This window comes from Drosophila suzukii, unplaced genomic scaffold (assembly GCF_043229965.1).
Source record: "Drosophila suzukii unplaced genomic scaffold, CBGP_Dsuzu_IsoJpt1.0 scf_7, whole genome shotgun sequence".
NCBI lineage: Eukaryota > Metazoa > Arthropoda > Insecta > Diptera > Drosophilidae > Drosophila > Drosophila suzukii.
Window position 1 is genome coordinate 1,361,494 of NW_027255939.1, and position 17,949 is coordinate 1,379,442.

Genomic DNA, 17,949 nt, shown 5'->3' on the forward strand with positions numbered 1-17,949 from the left:
GGTTTTGATGCAGCGACTGCCTTCTTGACGTCCGACCATAGATTCTCTGTTGGATTAAGGTCTGGAGACTTCGGAGGCCACTACATATCGTTCACAGAGTTGTCCCCAAACCTTTTCTTTGCCTTCTTGCTGTTATGTTTGGCGTCATTATCTTGTTGGAAGACCGACACGAGCGGCATTTCATACTCTGCGAAAGGTAGCATAATGGTATCCATGATATCCACGTATACGTGCTGATCCATGATGGCCTTGATCCAATGTATCGGGCCTACTCCGTAATAGGAAAAGCGGGCCCATACCATCACACTACGCCCTACATGCCTTATGGTCCTTGTGGTGTACTGGGGCTTAAATTCCGAGTTCTTTGGACGTCTGAAATACGATCTGGATCCTTTTCCACCAAACATAACCACCTTGCTCTCATTTGACCATAAAATATTCCTCCACTGTTCGGGTGACCAATTTGCATGATCCTTTGCAAATTTCAATCGCTTAGATACATTTCTGGGACTTAAAAGTGGTGCCTTTCTCGGGCTGCAGGCTTATAGGTTATGTTGTCTGAGATATGTACGCACAGTTTGCTCCGTCGCATTTATTTTAAGCTCCTTTTTAAGCTCAGTAGCAGACTTGAAAGGTTCCTTCTTGCTTTGACGAATCAATCGATTGACATGAAGGGGGGTCATAGATCGCTTTCGTTCTCGTGTTTCAGGTTTTTCCTTATAGTTTAGAGCGTTCTTTATCATTTTATTTGAACACCCGACCAATCGACCAACTTCCCTGTACGATTTTCCATCCTTTATCAACTTTTGGATGATATCACGCTTTTCCTCAGTGCAATGCTTTCCACGTCCCATTTCAATGGTATTGTCAAACTTTTTATGTTCAAAATATTGAAATAATAGACAAATCTAATTGACACGTACTTTGAATTAGACTATTCGCCAAATTTGTATGGTATTTGCTAATAAATGTGTTAGTGGCGCTATGTTTTTTTTCGCCATTTTTTGGGATTTTTTAATAAAATACTTAAAAATAAATATATAGGCAGGACTTCTAAGTATGGTAACACATTTTTTGGTTAGAAGGAATACTAAAGAGTACAAAAAAATTTTTGTGTTGAAAAAAACAAACACTGAAAACAATTTTAATTTACCCAGAAGAAAATGTATTGAAGTGGTGCTATTATATTTTTCGCCACTGTACCTTCGAAACCTACCCTAACGTCTTCTTTTCACCTGCAGGGATATCTTCATTGTGTTGTTCAAACGTTTAGAAATTCAACCTTACCGGGACTACATTCCATGATGAAATATCACCTGCAGCCACCTACCAACCTATTGAGCAGACAGGTACCAAAATGGAAGTATTGATACGTAACCTGCAACAAAGTAGGCAAGAGCTCATGAAATTTATAGAGACGACCATGCAAGGTCTGATGGGAAATCAAGATATTTTGATTCAGATGCTTCAAAACACCTTATCAAAATAATCAATGGCTTACCTGCGTGTAGCTTTGTGGAATGCTAACGGGGTTTAACGGCACAAACTTAGGCTACACCAGCGGCCAGAAACCGAAGACAATCCTTGGAAAATCATTTCAAATAGAACAAACTGGGTCAAATTTAAAAAGTTCGTAAGCTTGCACTTTGAGCTATACCCACGGCTAAACAACGTAGTAGACATAAACAGCTTTACCAACACACTCGAGTCGGTTTTGGTCTCAGCGGCTCAAGTCTCAACACCCCAAAGAAGAAACTCAACCTAATGCTACACAAATGCAGAAATCGGGAGGCTGGTCCATGAAAAGTGCTAATCAAGAAGAGAGTGGCTGTTACTTAGATCGCCATTCGCAAAGATAAAGTTAAAAGAAGTCACACAACTGCTCACCGAGGCATTGAGACAAGAGGACAGAACCAAGCATAGGGCAAACAAACGGTACTCTTGACAAGCAACATGTTTTTTTTTTCGTCTCTTGCATTTCTCGTCACTTGCATTTTCAATTTGGAAAAGTGAATTTCAGTTCCTCGTGTTTTATTAAATTTTGTTGCTTTTTGCCAACAACTATTAATTAATATTTTCACAGGTGAGGAAAGTGTAGTTAGTGTATGTGATTAAAAAACACATATGAAAAATGTTTTTAAAGGGCTAAGGGAGTTCGAGCTTGTAAAAACATCGGTATGGGGGTCTGAAATAATTAACTTAAAGCCGAAAAATCAAATTGTAGCCTTAGTTTGATCGTCTGTGGTTGTTTATTTTGTAATTAATAACATATTTTCTTAACAAATGTAAGCAAGATTTACAAAAAGTTTTTTTTATGAATGTAGGGCTTTATTGGAAACATGAAAACTTTTAAATTACTTTAGAGTTCGAAGAATTAATTTTCCTTATTTCCTTCTTACTCGTTCTTTAATTATTAGTTTTTTTCGTTCTTTTAGGATGTCCTTGATGTACCAATTTCTCAAATTGTAAAGAAGTCCGTTTCACCTTCAAAGGCAACCCTTTGCCACTCTTTGTAATAATTTATTTATTTATATAAAGCTAGCTTAAAGTTAAAACTATAGGCTAACTTAATTAAGAGCTATAGCAGCTAAGGCCTTCAACTCAACTCTTTGTAATAATTATAACACCTTATATCATCTAATTTGTTCCTCAAATTCTATCCCTGTATTGAAAACTAAAATTTTAACTCATTTGCTTTAGTCTAAGTTTCTCTTTGATTTGTCCCGCCTTTATTTGTTTTATGTACTATCCTCGCGAACCATATGCGTCCGAAATGAAAAATGGGCCCCGCGCGTAACAAGCACGTGCTTGGTGTCGTTGGGCCACTTGTTTCAACGTTCAACAATATATATACATTATATATTGATATGTCTGTCAAAATATAGCTCTGACTGTAAAATAAAAAAAATTGGCTTGAATGGGTGGATATAAGTCGAGATATACGAAGAAATTAAAACAAGAGAAAACTATATAGTCGACGGCCTCGACTATCAGATAGCCTTTTCTCAGCTAAAGGGAGTGCCAGAGGGATGCTTAAAGCAACTCTGCTTTTTTAAATATCACACCTAGCCTATAGCGCCACCTAACGCCACCTAGCGGCACCTAGAGCTACCTAGCCTATACCGTCACCTAGCCTACAGCGCCAACTAGCTTATAGTATATAGATTCTTGAGCTTCTTGAGTAGGGTGCCACTCCCACTCTAACGCGCACAAACGCCCATAACAATAAAACCCGTTAAGCAAATTTTAAAAATAAGAATTTTAAATAAGAATTTGTTTTGACTATCAATGTCCAACTGCATTCCAAAAATTGTTTAATTCGGCCCATTCATTAAAAAGTTAAAAGCAACTAAAGTATGAAATCTTGCGAAGAGAGTCTTTGCTACTTATTAATCTCTATCTCCCTCCCGCCCAGTACACTTAGCTGAGTAACGGGTATCTTACAGTCGATGGCATTAACTATAGCGTTCTCTCTTGTGTTGTCTTCTGTCGTTGCTGTGTATCGCAGCTGTGGTGCTGGCGCATGATCGACCTTTCAAGAATTGGCAGCGGTGTACCAGAAACTTCCAGCACTCGTCACATTTAACAGCTTCTGGCAGCAATTCTTCCAGGCTGCTCTTACTTAAACCGGATTCCCTCTTTACTTTGGCAGTTAAGTTTTTTATATCAATTTCCATTTTTGGGCGCTCCAGTCAAGGGGAAGTGCATTTTTTTCCTTGGTCATGTTGAACTGTTGTGGTCAACAGTGGCAGCCTAGAGAGGGGAAACACAACGGTTCAAATAGGACACTGACACTACCACGGCCCACCTCGGCGTTGTGTTTATTAGCGAAGACGAAAAACAAACTCAGCACGTGGTCGTTTGGGTAAAGCAGCGGCTTGTGTGTGTCTGTGATGTAAGTTTACTTCCCAAACGAAAATTCCGGAACGCATTCCGAAAAAACAGTTCTAGGTCGCCATTTTTTAAGCAAAGCGAAACGTTTGAAACTTTTCAAGGCAAATGTACATGATAGGTGCAGTTCATGGCGGTGCCTTCTAGTGCCACGCCCACTCTAACGCCCACAAACCTCCCAAAACTCTGGCTCCTACAGTTTTTATGCTAGAATAAAAACTTTAACTGAAATGTATTGTTCTTATCAATACCTATCGATTGACCCAAAAAAAGTTTGTCAAGACCACTTGAACGCCCACAAACCGCCCACAAACTTCATAAAATCGTACATATGAACGCGGATATCTCGAAATCTATTAAAGATCGAGAATTGGGATTTTAGATTTAGATTCTGTAGACTTGTACGCAGCGCAAGTTTCTTACGCGAATATGCCACGCCCACTCTAAAGCCCACAAGCCGCCCTAGCCTGTGGCGCCCACAATTTTCATTTAATTTATGTTTTCTGTTCACATGTGTAACTCCTGAATAAATATTAGCACTTCTAGCTTAAAATAAATTTAAATTAGTTATAATAATAACATATGACGCATCTTCGTTGCTATATTTTCTTCCACCACTGTAAAAGAACCAAGCATAGGCCAAACAAAAGGTACCCTTTGACAAGCAACCGAAAAATAGGGACATGGGAAAATGTGTGCAGTTCTTTTTCGGCCCTTGGATTTCTCGTCACTTGCATTTTCAATTTGGAAAAGTATATTTAAGTTCCTCGTGCTTCATAAAATGTTGTTGCTTTTTGCCAACAACTTCTAACTAATATTTCCATAGGTAAGGGAAGTGTAGTTAGTGTAAATTAAGACAATTAAAAATTAAAACAATTGAGTAAAAATGTTTTAAAAAATGTTTGCAACGGGATGATTCTTAAAGGGCTGAGGGGGAGTTCGAGATTTTAAAAACATCGGGGCTTAAAATAATAAACTTAAAGCCAAAAAATCGAATTGTAGCCTTAGTTTGTTCGTCTGTGCCTGTTTACCTTGAAATTAATAACATATTTTCTTAACAAATGAATGTAGGGCTTTATTGGACAATATGATAACTTTTAAATTACCCAAGAATTTAAACAGTTTATGTTCCTTATTTATTTCTTACTCGATCTTCAATTATTAATTTATTTCGTTCTTTTAGGATGTGCTCGATGTACCAATTTCTCAAATTGTAAAGACGTCCGTTTCACCTTCAAAGGCAAGTGTCCGGAAACAAAATCAAGTGCAAAGTAAAAAGAAACGGAGAAAAATGGAGTCATCGGATGATGAAAACAGTGAGGCGGAGAATGCATGAGATAAATATTATAAATTGGCTTACTTAATATATGAAGTATAAAAAAAAGTCTAATGTAAACTCAAATAATATTACATGTACTTTAAAAAACATGTTAAATATCTTTACTGCAAGCATAAACTTATTGTTTATGAGAAAAAATAAATATGTTAGTCTGTAATTACTTCAGTTAAGCTATTTTTCATTATATTGAGGAATCATTGAAACACACTTTCTATAGACTAACAAAACATTTTTTTGTAGAAAAATAAATTTTAATTTCAATTAACACACATATTTAGCTAATCAAATTCTAATAAATATAAACATTAATAAATATATTATGTGGAAGCGCTGTTGTTACTTAGTCCAAAGTTTCTGAAACTAAATAGTTTTCTTTACTAGTAGGTCTTGCAAATACAAAAACTTATTTATTTAAAAAGTTTTAAGAATTTCCTTTTTTAAATTTTAAAAATTTTAGAAATGTTTTTTCAACGTGTATCAAGTTATAATTTACACGTCGTTGGGAGTAGACGTGTTTTCGGTGAGCGCGCATAGTGACCACACATTGGCAAGAAAGTAAATAAGTGCAAAGTAAGTTTTTATGGCGAAATTTTTTTTAAATTTATTTATTTTATTTTGTGTAATTGACATTGCACTTAAAATTAATAACTAAAAAACAAGGAAGAACGCTATAGTCGAGTACCTCGACTATCAGATACCCGTTACTCAGCTAAAGGAACCAAAGGGAAATGGAGATATGCAAGCAGCAAAGCAAGATTAAATTAAGCCACCTACCGGCGGTAGACAGATTCAAGCGTTATGGGCGTTAGAGTGGGCGTGGCAAATTTTTTTTTGGATCAAACGATAGGAATTGACGAGACCAATACATTTCATTTACAATTTTTTAACTGGCATGAAAACTGGGCGTCACAGGTTTAGCCGGTTTGTGGGCGTAAGAGTGGGCGTGGCAAACTTTTTTTGGGGTCAATCGATAGGTATTGATGAGAACAATACACTTTGGTTAAAATGTTTATTCTAGCATTAAAACTGTAGGAGCCAAATTTGGGCGGTTTGTGGGCGTACGAGTGGGCGTGGCACACTGTTGAAACAAACTTGCGCTGCGTAAGAAGCTCAGGAATCTGCACGCCAAATCTCAATAGCCTAGCTCTTATAGTTTCCGAGATCTCAGCGTTCATCCGGACGGACAGACAGACGGACATGGCTAGATCGACTCGGCTAGTGATCCTGATCAAGAATATATATACTTTATGGGGTAGGAAACGCTTTCTTCTGCCTGTTACATACTTTCCGACGAATCTAGTATACCCTTTTACTCTACGAGTAACGGGTATAACAAATCAAAGAGACGCACTGCCGGCAAAAACAAGTTCGACCGTGCAGACTGGAATGGATCGCTTCATTCAAATAAAGCGGAAATTATACCCACAGAATGCTAAGTTGGGCAATATGGCCATGCTAAACCGTGTTGCCTTCAAACAACTTGCGGTGGAGAACACAAGCAGAGAGAAGAGATTTGCAATTCTGGAGGACCAGCCACTGAATCGGAGAAGAAAATGCTAAAATCCAGCTCCAATTTGCATACGAGAGAAAACTTCCAATACCCTCTTGAGTTCTATATTGGAATGATAACTTCCACGTTGTTCTCTTATCAAAATGTCATATTCATGAGACCAAAGACCAAGTCAAACACGAAGATATGTTTAGAATTCTGACTAAATACCTAGATGACAACAAAATGAACTACTACACTTATCACCTTAAAAGCAGCAAAGGCCAACAAGTAGTAACTAAGGGTATTAAAGCAGACGTACAACCAACAGAAGTAGCACATGTACTAAGGGAGAACGGATTTGAAGTAAAGCGACGCCCCTAACCCTTAATCAAGGTGGAACTGCTACCAGCGCTTAAAGCTTTGAAAAAGAATGAAATGCATCCCATCTACAAGCTCCCGTACTTACTTCAGTGCAGAGCCTTTGTTGAGGAGCCGCATAAACGCAATGGCCCGGTATAATGCACAAATTGCTCGCTTCGCCCCATATGAGTAACTTGTGGCGAGTTCAATGGCTCTGATGACTGCAACTTTATCAAAAAAAATAAACAAAAAACCAAAAGTGTGGAAACTGTGGAGGTAACCGCACCGCAAACTATAGAGGTTGTCCGGTTACAAGGAGCTGAAACGCCGGATCCAACACAAAGTGTCTACATCTCGGTTCCAGACTGCACCATTGATACCTTCGAAACCTACCCTGACGCCTTCTTTTCACCTGCAGGGAAATCTTCATTGTGTTGTTCAAACGTTTACAAATCCAACCTTACCGGGACTACATTCAATGGTGAAATATCACCTGCAGCCTCCTACCAACCTTTTGAGCAGACAGGTTCCAAAATGGAAGTATTGATACGTAACCTGCAACAAAGTAGGCCAGAGCTCATGAAATTTATAGAGACGACCATGCAAGGTCTGATGGAAAATTAAGATATTTTGATTCAAATGCTTCGAAACACCTTATCAAAATAATCAATGGCTTACCTGCGTGTAGCTTTGTGGAATGCTAACGGGGTTTAACGGCACAAACTTAGGCTACACCAGCGGCCAGAAACCGAAGACAATCCTTGGAAAATCATTTCAAATAGAACAAACTGGGTCAAATTTAAAAAGTTCGTAAGCTTGCACTTTGAGCTATACCCACGGCTAAACAACGTAGTAGACATAAACAGCTTTACCAACACACTCGAGTCGGTTTTGGTCTCAGCGGCTCAAGTCTCAACACCCCAAAGAAGAAACTCAACCTAATGCTACACAAATGCAGAAATCGGGAGGCTGGTCCATGAAAAGTGCTAATAAAGAAGAGAGTGGCTGTTACTTAGATCGCCATTCGCAAAGATAAAGTTAAAAGAAGTCACACGACTGCTCACCGAGGCATTGAGACAAGAGGACAGAACCAAGCATAGGCCAAACAAACGGTACTCTTTACAAGCAACATGTTTTGTTTTCGTCTCTTGCATTTCTTGTCACTTGCATTTTCAATTTGGAAAAGTGAATTTCAGTTCCCCGTGTTTTATTAAATTTTGTTGCTTTATGCCAACAACTTTTAATCAATATTTTCACAGTTAAGGAAAGTGTAGTTAGTGTAGTTCTAAATTAAAACAATTGAGTGAAAAGGTAAAAGTGATATAAAAACACACACGAAAAAGAAGCAGAGAAAAATGGAGTCATCGGATGCATGAGATAAATATTATAAATTAAGTAAATAATATTACATGTACTTTAAAAAAATGTTAAACATCTTTTCTGCAAGCATGAAAAATTAAATGTGTTAGTCTGTAATTTCTTGATTTAAGCTTTTTTCTATTATATTGAGGAATGAAACACATTGTACATAGAGTATGTTTTTTTATCACGATACGGTAACAAAACATTTATTTTATAGAAAAATAAATACCTTATATTTTGAATTCAATTAACACACACTTAATAAAAAACGATAATCATATTGTAATAAATGTAAACATTTCATAAATATATTGTTGTTACTAACTCCAAAGTTGTTGAAATTAAATCGATTTCTTTGTTAGTAGGTCTTGCAAATACAATAACTTATTTATTTATAAAGTCTTAAGAATTACTTATTTTAAATTTTAAAGATTTTTGAAATATTTTTTTAACGTGTCTCAAGTTTTAATTTTGTAATTGGCATTGCACTTAAAATAAATGATTAAACAAGGAAGAACGCTATAGTCGACTATTAGATACCCGTTACTCATCTTAAGCGACCAAAGGTAAATGGAAATATGCAAGCAGCAAAGCGAGATTGAAATGCGCCACCTACCCGTGATCTCAATAAATGGTAATGTGGGTGGTAGACAGATTTAAGCGTAATGGGCGTTAGAGTGGGCGGTGCAAACTCGATAACTATTGACGAGACCAATACATTTCAGTTAAAATTTTGTATCTAGCTTGAAAATTGTGGGCGCCACAGATTTGGGCGGTTTGTGGCCGTTAGAGTGGGCGTGGCATTTTCGCGTTACAAACTTGCGCTGCGTACAAGGCTACGGAATTTAAATCTGAGATCCCAATTCTCTATCTTTGATAGTTTCCGAGATATCAGCGTTCATATTTACGATTTTTTGAAGTTTGCGGGCGTTAAAGTGGGCGTGGCAAACTTTTTTTTGGGTCAGTCGATAGGTATTGATGAGAACAATACATTGATGAGAACAACACATTTCAGTTAAAATTTTTTACCTAGCATCAAAACTTTAAGAGCCACAGTTTTGGGCAGTTTGTGGGCGTTAGAGTGGGCGTGGTACCCTGCTGAAACAAACTTCCAATTCGCAGGAATCTCAGGAATCTGCATGCCTTATCCCAGTATTGTAGCTTTTATAGTTTCCAAGATCTCAGCGTTCATACGGACAGACGGACATGGTTAGATCGACTCGGCTATTGATCCTGATTAAGAATATATATACTTTATGGGGTCGGAAACGATTCCTTCTGCCTGTTACATATTTTCCGACGAATCTAGAATACCCTTTTACTTTTCGAGTGACGGGTATAAAAACACAAATCAAAGACAGTCTTATATTAAATATGAGTCAAAACGATAATCGGGCCCAATGTCAACGCGTGCAAGACGAGCGTCGGCTTTCTATACAGCGAAGCTGTACGCCGGGGGGTAGCGGGGTACCGTCAGCGCTGGTAGAATGGCGGCGTCGGCGGGAACTGCTGCGCTGGGATTCGGCGGCTTGCTGCTGATGCGTCTGGCGTACGTTGGCTGCGGCGTACTGCGTCGAGCTGCAGGGGAGAAACACACGATACGCGAAGTGCTTCTTGACCGAAAAGAAAAAAGTTCACTTTATAATATATGATATATGACTGCCAAAATCGATATACTTAAGTCCAAGCTCAGTTCTGCGCTTCAACGCGTCCGGAGACTTCACGGAACCCCGGCCAGTCGCCCACGCCTTAATCCTGCATGCAGGCGCCGGACTACTGGCAGTCCCTCGTCGACCATTTGGAATCCCGGCTGTATCACCTTCGGGAAGACGTCCGCGCCCAGGATTAAGGAAATGGTGGCTGGCCGATGGAACCGCTCATCCACGAGTGGTAGCTTTCTGAACATCTTTACTACGCTCTCACTGAGCGCACGGATGGGGTGCGGATGCGCACGTTCGTCTCGATCTTGAGGATCACCTCCAGCTTGATGGCGTCGTCGACCTTCGACCGAATCGTCGCCGTGCAGATGCTCTCATCGCCCACGTTTGTTGTCGGAAAACGAAACTCGTCGGGGTTCACGGATCGATGAGTGAGGCGGTGTCGAACGTCACCAAAGCAGTCGGGAGGACGTTGAAGCTATGACGTTGGAAAAGTGCCGCGAGCCTGAGCGCTACGTGGACGTAGAGCCATTTTCCTGGTTAGAGTGTGGATAAGGAAAAAACAAACAGGGCTGATTAACAATGACGTGGATAATGGGTACGGACTAAGGTGTATAAGAAACGCGGCTCGTTACTAGGTAGTTTTGGACGGCTCTCTTGGAAGAAGAACCACTTTGGTCACAGGGCGTTTGACAATGCCGCGTGCCGTACGAAAGCGCGGACATTGCCATCGGTTTAAGGAAAAACGGAGTCTGTTCTTCCGAGTTGCAACTCATTTGAGGGCAAATGGTAATCCTTAATGACGACCATGTCGCCGACGCCCAGATTTTATGTGGGAATTTGCCACTTGCTGCTCTTGTGGAGCTCCTTAAGGTACTCATCCTTCCATCGAGTGCGGAATTGTGGATGGAGAGACTTTAAGTGCTGCCACCGGTTCAGAATGGACTTGGATTCGCCCTTTACTTCAGGTTCCAGAAGAGGTCCACCGACAAGAAAGTGCCCTGTTGTGAACGCTATGAGATCAGATGGATCCTCGGACATAGGAGATTCGATTCGATTCTCGCTAGGAGGGTGGACAGCTCTTCAAAGGTGTACTTCGGTGTAGCGGACTCGTAAAACAAGGTCTTGAAGCTCTTGACACCAGCTTCCCATAGGCCGCTCATATGGGGTGCCCCAGGAGGAATGAAATGCTAGGTGAGCTGCTGATGATTATACTCATCGGTCACAGACTCTTTAACGGCTTGCAGAAAGTCTCGGGAAAGCACAGTAGAAGCGCCAACAAAGGTCTTTCCATTGTCGGACTGGACTTGGCGAGGACACCCTCTTCTAGATACGAAACGATGGAAGTAGGCTCTAGATGGATGGCCTTTGTAGAAAAACAAACGAAAACCAACACACCAACATACTCTTTTGTAATGAGACAAGCTCTACGGGTATAATTTTTTATATAAAACGGGCCGGCGTAGTCCATCCCTGTGTACACTTGAACGACGGGAAAAAGACACTCGTTCTTTCGGAAAACTTCCCATCATCTGGACTTGGGATACCGTTTTGACTGGCGCCACACGCGTCTTGGCCATAGATCGCAGCTCCGAATGCCTTTTGCGAGCCGTCACAGAATCCGTGATGCTCTACGCGGAACTCTGGACGGAAGGAAACCCATCTGGGTATTCTGACTTGGTCTACGACCGAATAGCTCTGGAGAAAGCTGTTCCACCTTTAGCACAGCTCAGTTGGAAGTTTATCGTCCCAACCTAGATCCTGAAGCCAAATCTCTTGCATAAAGATTTTGGCACACACAACAAAGGGAGCAAGCCAGCCTGCTGGATCAAATAGCTTGGCAATTTGGGAATGGACTTGGCATTTCGTGGGGGAGATTTCAGTTGCTAAATCTGGTGGAACGAAAGAGAATTTATCGAAAATCGCCTTCCATCGCCAACATTTTTTAAATAGTTCTGAATTTCGAATTTAATTTTATCAAAATCGGACGACTAAATCATGTAGCTGCCATAGGAACGATCGGAAAATATGTGGGAAAATAATATGAAACAAATTATAGCTTCGGTGTTTTCTGACATATATACTATTGGGAATATCATTTATTGTATTTTTAAATTTAATAAATATAACTGCAAGGGTATACAAACTTCGTCTTGCCAAAGTTAACTTCCTTTCTTGTTTTCAAGAATTTTTTTTTGAAAAATTACTTTTTTTATGATTTTGTAAGAGATTTTATAGCGATTTTCTAAAATTAAAGGCAATATGTATTTTTGTTCTCTAAAAAATTTTCAGATTGCAAAACTGTTTTTCTGTCTTTTTAGAAAAACAATAAAGGGCGAATTAATGTCGGAATAGAAAAAAACACCTTATACTTAAGAATGAAAATACCGATTTAAAATTAACGGAAAACGTTTAAGAAATGCTGTTCTCTATTTTAGAACTTAATTCTTAAACACAGATATTTTTATTTTTTTATATTTTAGAAAAATAATTGTTGAGAGTAGCTTCCAGATCCGATATTTGTGCTGTTTCGATTTTGTTCGCCTTGCTATTTTGAAGCAGATGTAACTCCAAACGCCTGTGCACCCGGATTTATATCAGTACGTCATTCTGTCTCTTGTATTAGGATGTCCTCGCACAAATACAATGCTTATTTCCTATCTGCTTTTTGATTCTTGGCTCCTACGGGGTGCAACTTTTTGCTTAGAGAAAAGTTTCGTTTTATTACTACTTGACCTTTCCCTAAAGAACGAGGTCGGGGAAGGAGAATGTAGACTCGGTTTTTGAGATAATCTTTTTTCACGTTGATCTGATCGAATGTAAGTTCGTAGCACAGCGTTAATAGATCAATTGACTCGCTCATAGAAATTGTTTTGTGGGGAATAGACTCCAGTGTACTTGGATAACTTTTTAAGAAGACAAAAATGAGACAAACTCCTTCTTTTTAAATTAAGATCCATTATCGCTCATTTAGATCATCATATCAATTCGCAGATATTGGATAATGACCTTGGATGTTAATTTCTTCACGGGTTTGAGATATGAAAACATCGAAAAATTATAAAACAAATTATTTAATGATCTAAAATTATAAAGATTTCAATATTTCTAAGTCGAACTGGAACAAATAACTTGTACTCGGATTCGAGATGAAGGATTCCCAGAATTATAATACAAGTACTTGTCTATGACTTAGTAATCGAGAAATGTAATTTTTGAAAATTTGTTCTTGAGTTCTAAGTATTCCTTGTCTAAGAAGGCTTGAGAGTTTATATTAATTTGAGGAAGGGTTTCGATCTTTCAAGCCGGCTTCGTCTTCGTGAGTTTTGGAAGGCTCATCTGCAACTACATTTTGGGAACTTTTACGATGTTTTGTACAAGAACTGAACCCATGCATCCACTTAAGGCTGGCGCGATCTGTCACCATCTTAAACGGGTGCCCGTCGATGCACATCCGAAATCTCTCAACTGCTAAATCCACAGCCAACATTCTAGCTCGGTCATCCTGTTATTCAGCTTTTTCGACGTGAAGCCTATCGGAAGATTGTCTTCATCTTCACCCATCTGAGTTAACACAGCACTAACGCCGTAGGGGGAGGCGTCGCGTTGGACTATAAACGGTCGGTTGTAGTTAGGATGTTGAAGGAAGGGAGCGGAACAAAGTAAGAGTAAAATGGTATATTAGATTCGTTGCAGGTATGCATATGGAAGCGTTTCCGAACCTATAAAGTATATATATCTGATCTAGCCTTGTCCGCCTGACCTTCTGTTCGACTGTCAGTATGAACGATGAGGTCTCGGAAATTATAAAAGCTACAAATTTGGAATAAACATGTAGATTCCACAGATTCCTGCGCAGCTTTGTTTCAGCAAAGTTTCACGCTTTCTCTAACGCCCATAACGCTAAAGTCTGTCTGGCACCCACATTTTTGATGATTTTCTTACCGTGTGAATTGAACTTGATTTTATTGATCAATACCAATCTAAATGCTAAGAATCGATTGCGATTGGTACGCATTGTTGCGGCTGCTATTAAAGTATCTGGCTCAAGTTACTTCTAGCCATATTAGGACCGATTCACCTTTTCCCTAACATTTTTTTGGACCTTTATCGATAAAAGCGCCATACAACTTTTTCATGTTTGATAACTCGTATACATTTTCGATCAATCATTATTTCATAACTTTCGACGTGGATTATTACGACACGGGTGCATTGATGAACTGAAATCTTTGTATGATTAAACTAAAGCACTGTGAAAAACTGGTTTAAGACGAAGTGCCAAAGAACTTTGCGTGCGTGAACTGATAATGCAGGATCGTTATGTGACATACCGTGAGATATAGGCATACATTCGATATTACATGAACAAATGGCCGTAAAAACGTTTGTTCTCGTTGAATCCCGTACAATTTGACAATCGATCAAAAGGCTCGTGTTTGGTGCATTGGTGGATTGGTGCGAAGAAATTACAATTACAATTATAATCTACATACCAAGTCCAAACTTTCTAGCTTTTATAGTTTCCGAGATCTCAGCGTTCATACGGACGGACATGGCTAGATAAACTCGGTTAGAGATCCTGATCAAGAATATATGTATATATTCTTGCTACATACTTTCCGACGAAACTAATATGCCCTTTTACTCTAAGAGTAACGGGCTTTAAGATACATACACTCAAAGAAAAAACAAAAGTTGCCTTTGTTTTTAGAAAATCGCATATGATTTTGCTTCAACGACGATTTTACCTATATTAAAGGAAGTATTATTTTAAATGCAAAGTCGTACCCTAAAAAAACAGAACAAAGTTTTGCAAAGCTTTCATACACTTAATTGCACAAATAATATTTAATTTTTTTTTTTAATTTTAAGTCATCTTATGGATGACAACACCACTGCCGCGCGATACACCCACGTAGATTAAGCTACTATCGATATTAATCGTGGATATTCTCAATGTCATGATGATCAAGGCTTTTCCTCCAGATTGTTCTTCTCAAGGTAGTGATGTTGGAAAATGTAGGTAACTATTCCACCAGACGGGTTACCCGGGGGGTATTGACAAGGCGTTGTTGGTACATTTTTGGCAATCAAAGATCATATGCTCAGCGTATTCAGGTACATTACATATATCACATGAGTTCGCACTTACAGCTTTTATATTGTGAGGAAAAACCTTATCATATGTCGAGTCAACTATAAGTCTTTTCAAAACTTTTATACTTTTGGCATTCCATTTTAGATGGCTTTTTTTGTATAATTGGGAAAACCTTTATGAGGTTTTATTTCTTTATTATACACGTGTGCTTGTAATCCTATTTTCAGTTAGATTCTAAAAGTTTTTTGATTTCCGTTAGAGCATCTTTAATGTTAAGCTTAATGTCTATTGATTCTCCTTCGTTTACAGCTGATTTGGCGAAGAGGTCACTTTTTTCATTAAAGTTAATGCCCTTGTGGCCAGGTACCCAAACTAGCTCTAGCTTTTCAGCATCTGACTTCTCAATTGTGTTGTGTATCTCTTGAACCATGTACACTTCTGACTTTTTATTATTGATTAAACTATTAGCCCCGAAGTAGTATGGAAACGCGGATTCTGTGACAATTAGCCTATTAATGGTCCCCAACCAAAGGTTGTTATCTTAAAGGAACATCACCGATCATGTTGGGGAAAGGCGTGATCACGAACCCTATTGCCTCGTTATCACAGGTGTTGTTGTTGGTTCATGTTGGGGAATAACGTTTCCTATGATTGTAAAACTAATTTAGAAATCAAAAGAACACCAATAAAATAAATCTCACAAGTTAATGATTCTCAGATGTAGAATATTTTCAAACACTCAATTTTTTTTCCGCCCCAGAACGTTTAACTGGTGAATTGTCTAAGATTCTCTCCTTTCCACAAACGGGTCATAAACATGTCATAAAAGGGATTCAAGCAAGCGCTACTCGAACATGCACCCCTCTTCATTACCTGACCGGAATAAAAGGGACACAAGCCTGAAGGCGCATGCTCATTGACAAGATCATGGGTCTGACGCCAACGACCTCACGGGTGACTGCTAGCTCGAATACGTCCCATAATAGGGGTTGAAGTCACGACTGCGCAACAACTCGCAAGTAGCCGACATATCTCAGTCAAGGAAATATTTTCCGTTCTCCGTACCTGTAATTTTAACTCGAAATAAAAAGTCAGATGTATATTTTGAATCATAATAATACATTTATTTATTTATTTTGGTATTGCGAACATGTTTTAATTAATTTTCTGGCTTCGATCCGGGGATTTGCATAGAAGAGGCAGGCGCACGTTTCCGACGTCATTTCAGGATTACAAAATGTAAAGTGTTCACCATATTTCGTAGTTTTGAGATCATGTTCACCTCGATTCATGAACATATTTTTCGTGTTGAAAGTATTGAAAATGCTGACTGTACGCCGGGGTTAAATGGCGTGGATTGCTGCTGGTGCGGCTGGCGCTCGATTCGTGAAGTACCCCGTTGACCGAAAGACATTACATAATTGTTAGCTTGTAAAATATAGAGTTGGGGGAGCGACCGCGGTATATTCGTTGACTGACAGAATCGAACTACTTAAGCCTAAGCAGAGTTCCGCGCTCCAATGCGCAGTGGAAACTCCACGGAGGGAAGATGGAAACAGAGCGGGAGAGCGAGAGAGCGGTGCAATTGGATAGTGGTACCGGAGTCCAGATTTTCCGGACAGTGGGCCTGAACATTCCGCCTTCCTTGAAATCGCTAGCGTTTCAAAAAGAGATCTAAGCCCGGCCAGTCGCATACGCCTTAAGCCTGCGTACAGGCGCCGGAGAGGATCCACCCGAACACCGTCTTCTGGGCTACTGGTAGTTGCTCGTCGACAATGTGGAAGCCATGTATCACCTTCGGGTAGAAGTCCGCGACCAGGATCAGGGAAATGGTGGCTCTCACTGAAATGGTACGCTCTCACTGAGCGCACGGATGGGGGTGCGGATGCGCACGTTCGGCTCGATCTTGAGGACCACCTCCAGCTTGATGGCCTCGTCGACCTTCGACCGAATCGTCGCCGTGCAGATCCTCTCATCGCCCACGTTTGTTGTCGGCAAACGAAACGCGGCGGCCAGGGATGCATCGACGGAGCTTGTCGGGTGGCACGGATCGATGAGTGCGGCGGTGTTGAACGTCTTCTCCCCGGTCCCGACGATCACCAATGCAGTCGGGAGGACGTTGACGCTATAACGTTGGAGAAGTGCCGCGAGCGACGGGGCTGGTGTCGAGGATGCTGAGCGCGGTGGAGGGGGAAGCGTTTGGCGAGTTGGCGGATCTTGCCGGCGCGAACGCTGCGGAGAAGCGGGCTGTTGCTTGGAGCCGGACTTTTCCGGGAAACAAGTTCGTGCATGAGGAGCAGAGGATGGATTCCGCGGCAGACTCGGCATCGGTAGGATTGAGTACCTCTCGTACGTCTGCTTTCCAATACCTGAGCGCTACGTGGACGGGGAGCCATTTTCCTGGTTAGAGTGGATAAGGAAAAAACCAACAGGGCTGATAAACAATGACGTGAATAATGGCTACGGACTAAGGTGTATAAGAAACGCGGCTCGTTACTAGGTAGTTTTGGACGGCTCTCTTGGAAGAAGAACCACCTTGGTCACTGGGCGTTTGACAATGACGCGTGCCGTACGAATGTCGACTACGCGGAGATTGCCATCGGTTTAAGGAAAAACGGAGTTTGTTCTTCCGAGTTGCCACTCATTTGAGGGCAAAAGGTAATCCTTAATGACGACCATGTCGCCGACGCGCAGATTTTATGTGGGAACTTGTTACTTGCTGCTCTTGTGGAGCTCCTTAAGGTAC

The 17,949-nt window shown here is 40.2% G+C and overlaps 1 long non-coding RNA gene across 4 annotated transcripts; it reads left to right on the forward strand.

Moving 5' to 3' along the window:
• The first annotated feature begins 1,947 nt into the window (after positions 1-1,947).
• LOC139355055 (uncharacterized) lies at positions 1,948-5,390 on the forward strand. Of its 4 annotated transcripts, none has more exons than XR_011605819.1 (2): positions 1,948-2,083; positions 5,075-5,390. It is a non-coding gene; the product is annotated as an uncharacterized lncRNA (long non-coding RNA). The 4 variants fall into 4 exon arrangements; XR_011605820.1 differs by lacking the exon at positions 1,948-2,083 and adding an exon at positions 3,285-3,651; XR_011605821.1 differs by lacking the exon at positions 1,948-2,083 and adding an exon at positions 3,658-3,895.
• Positions 5,391-17,949: the final 12,559 nt, after the last annotated feature.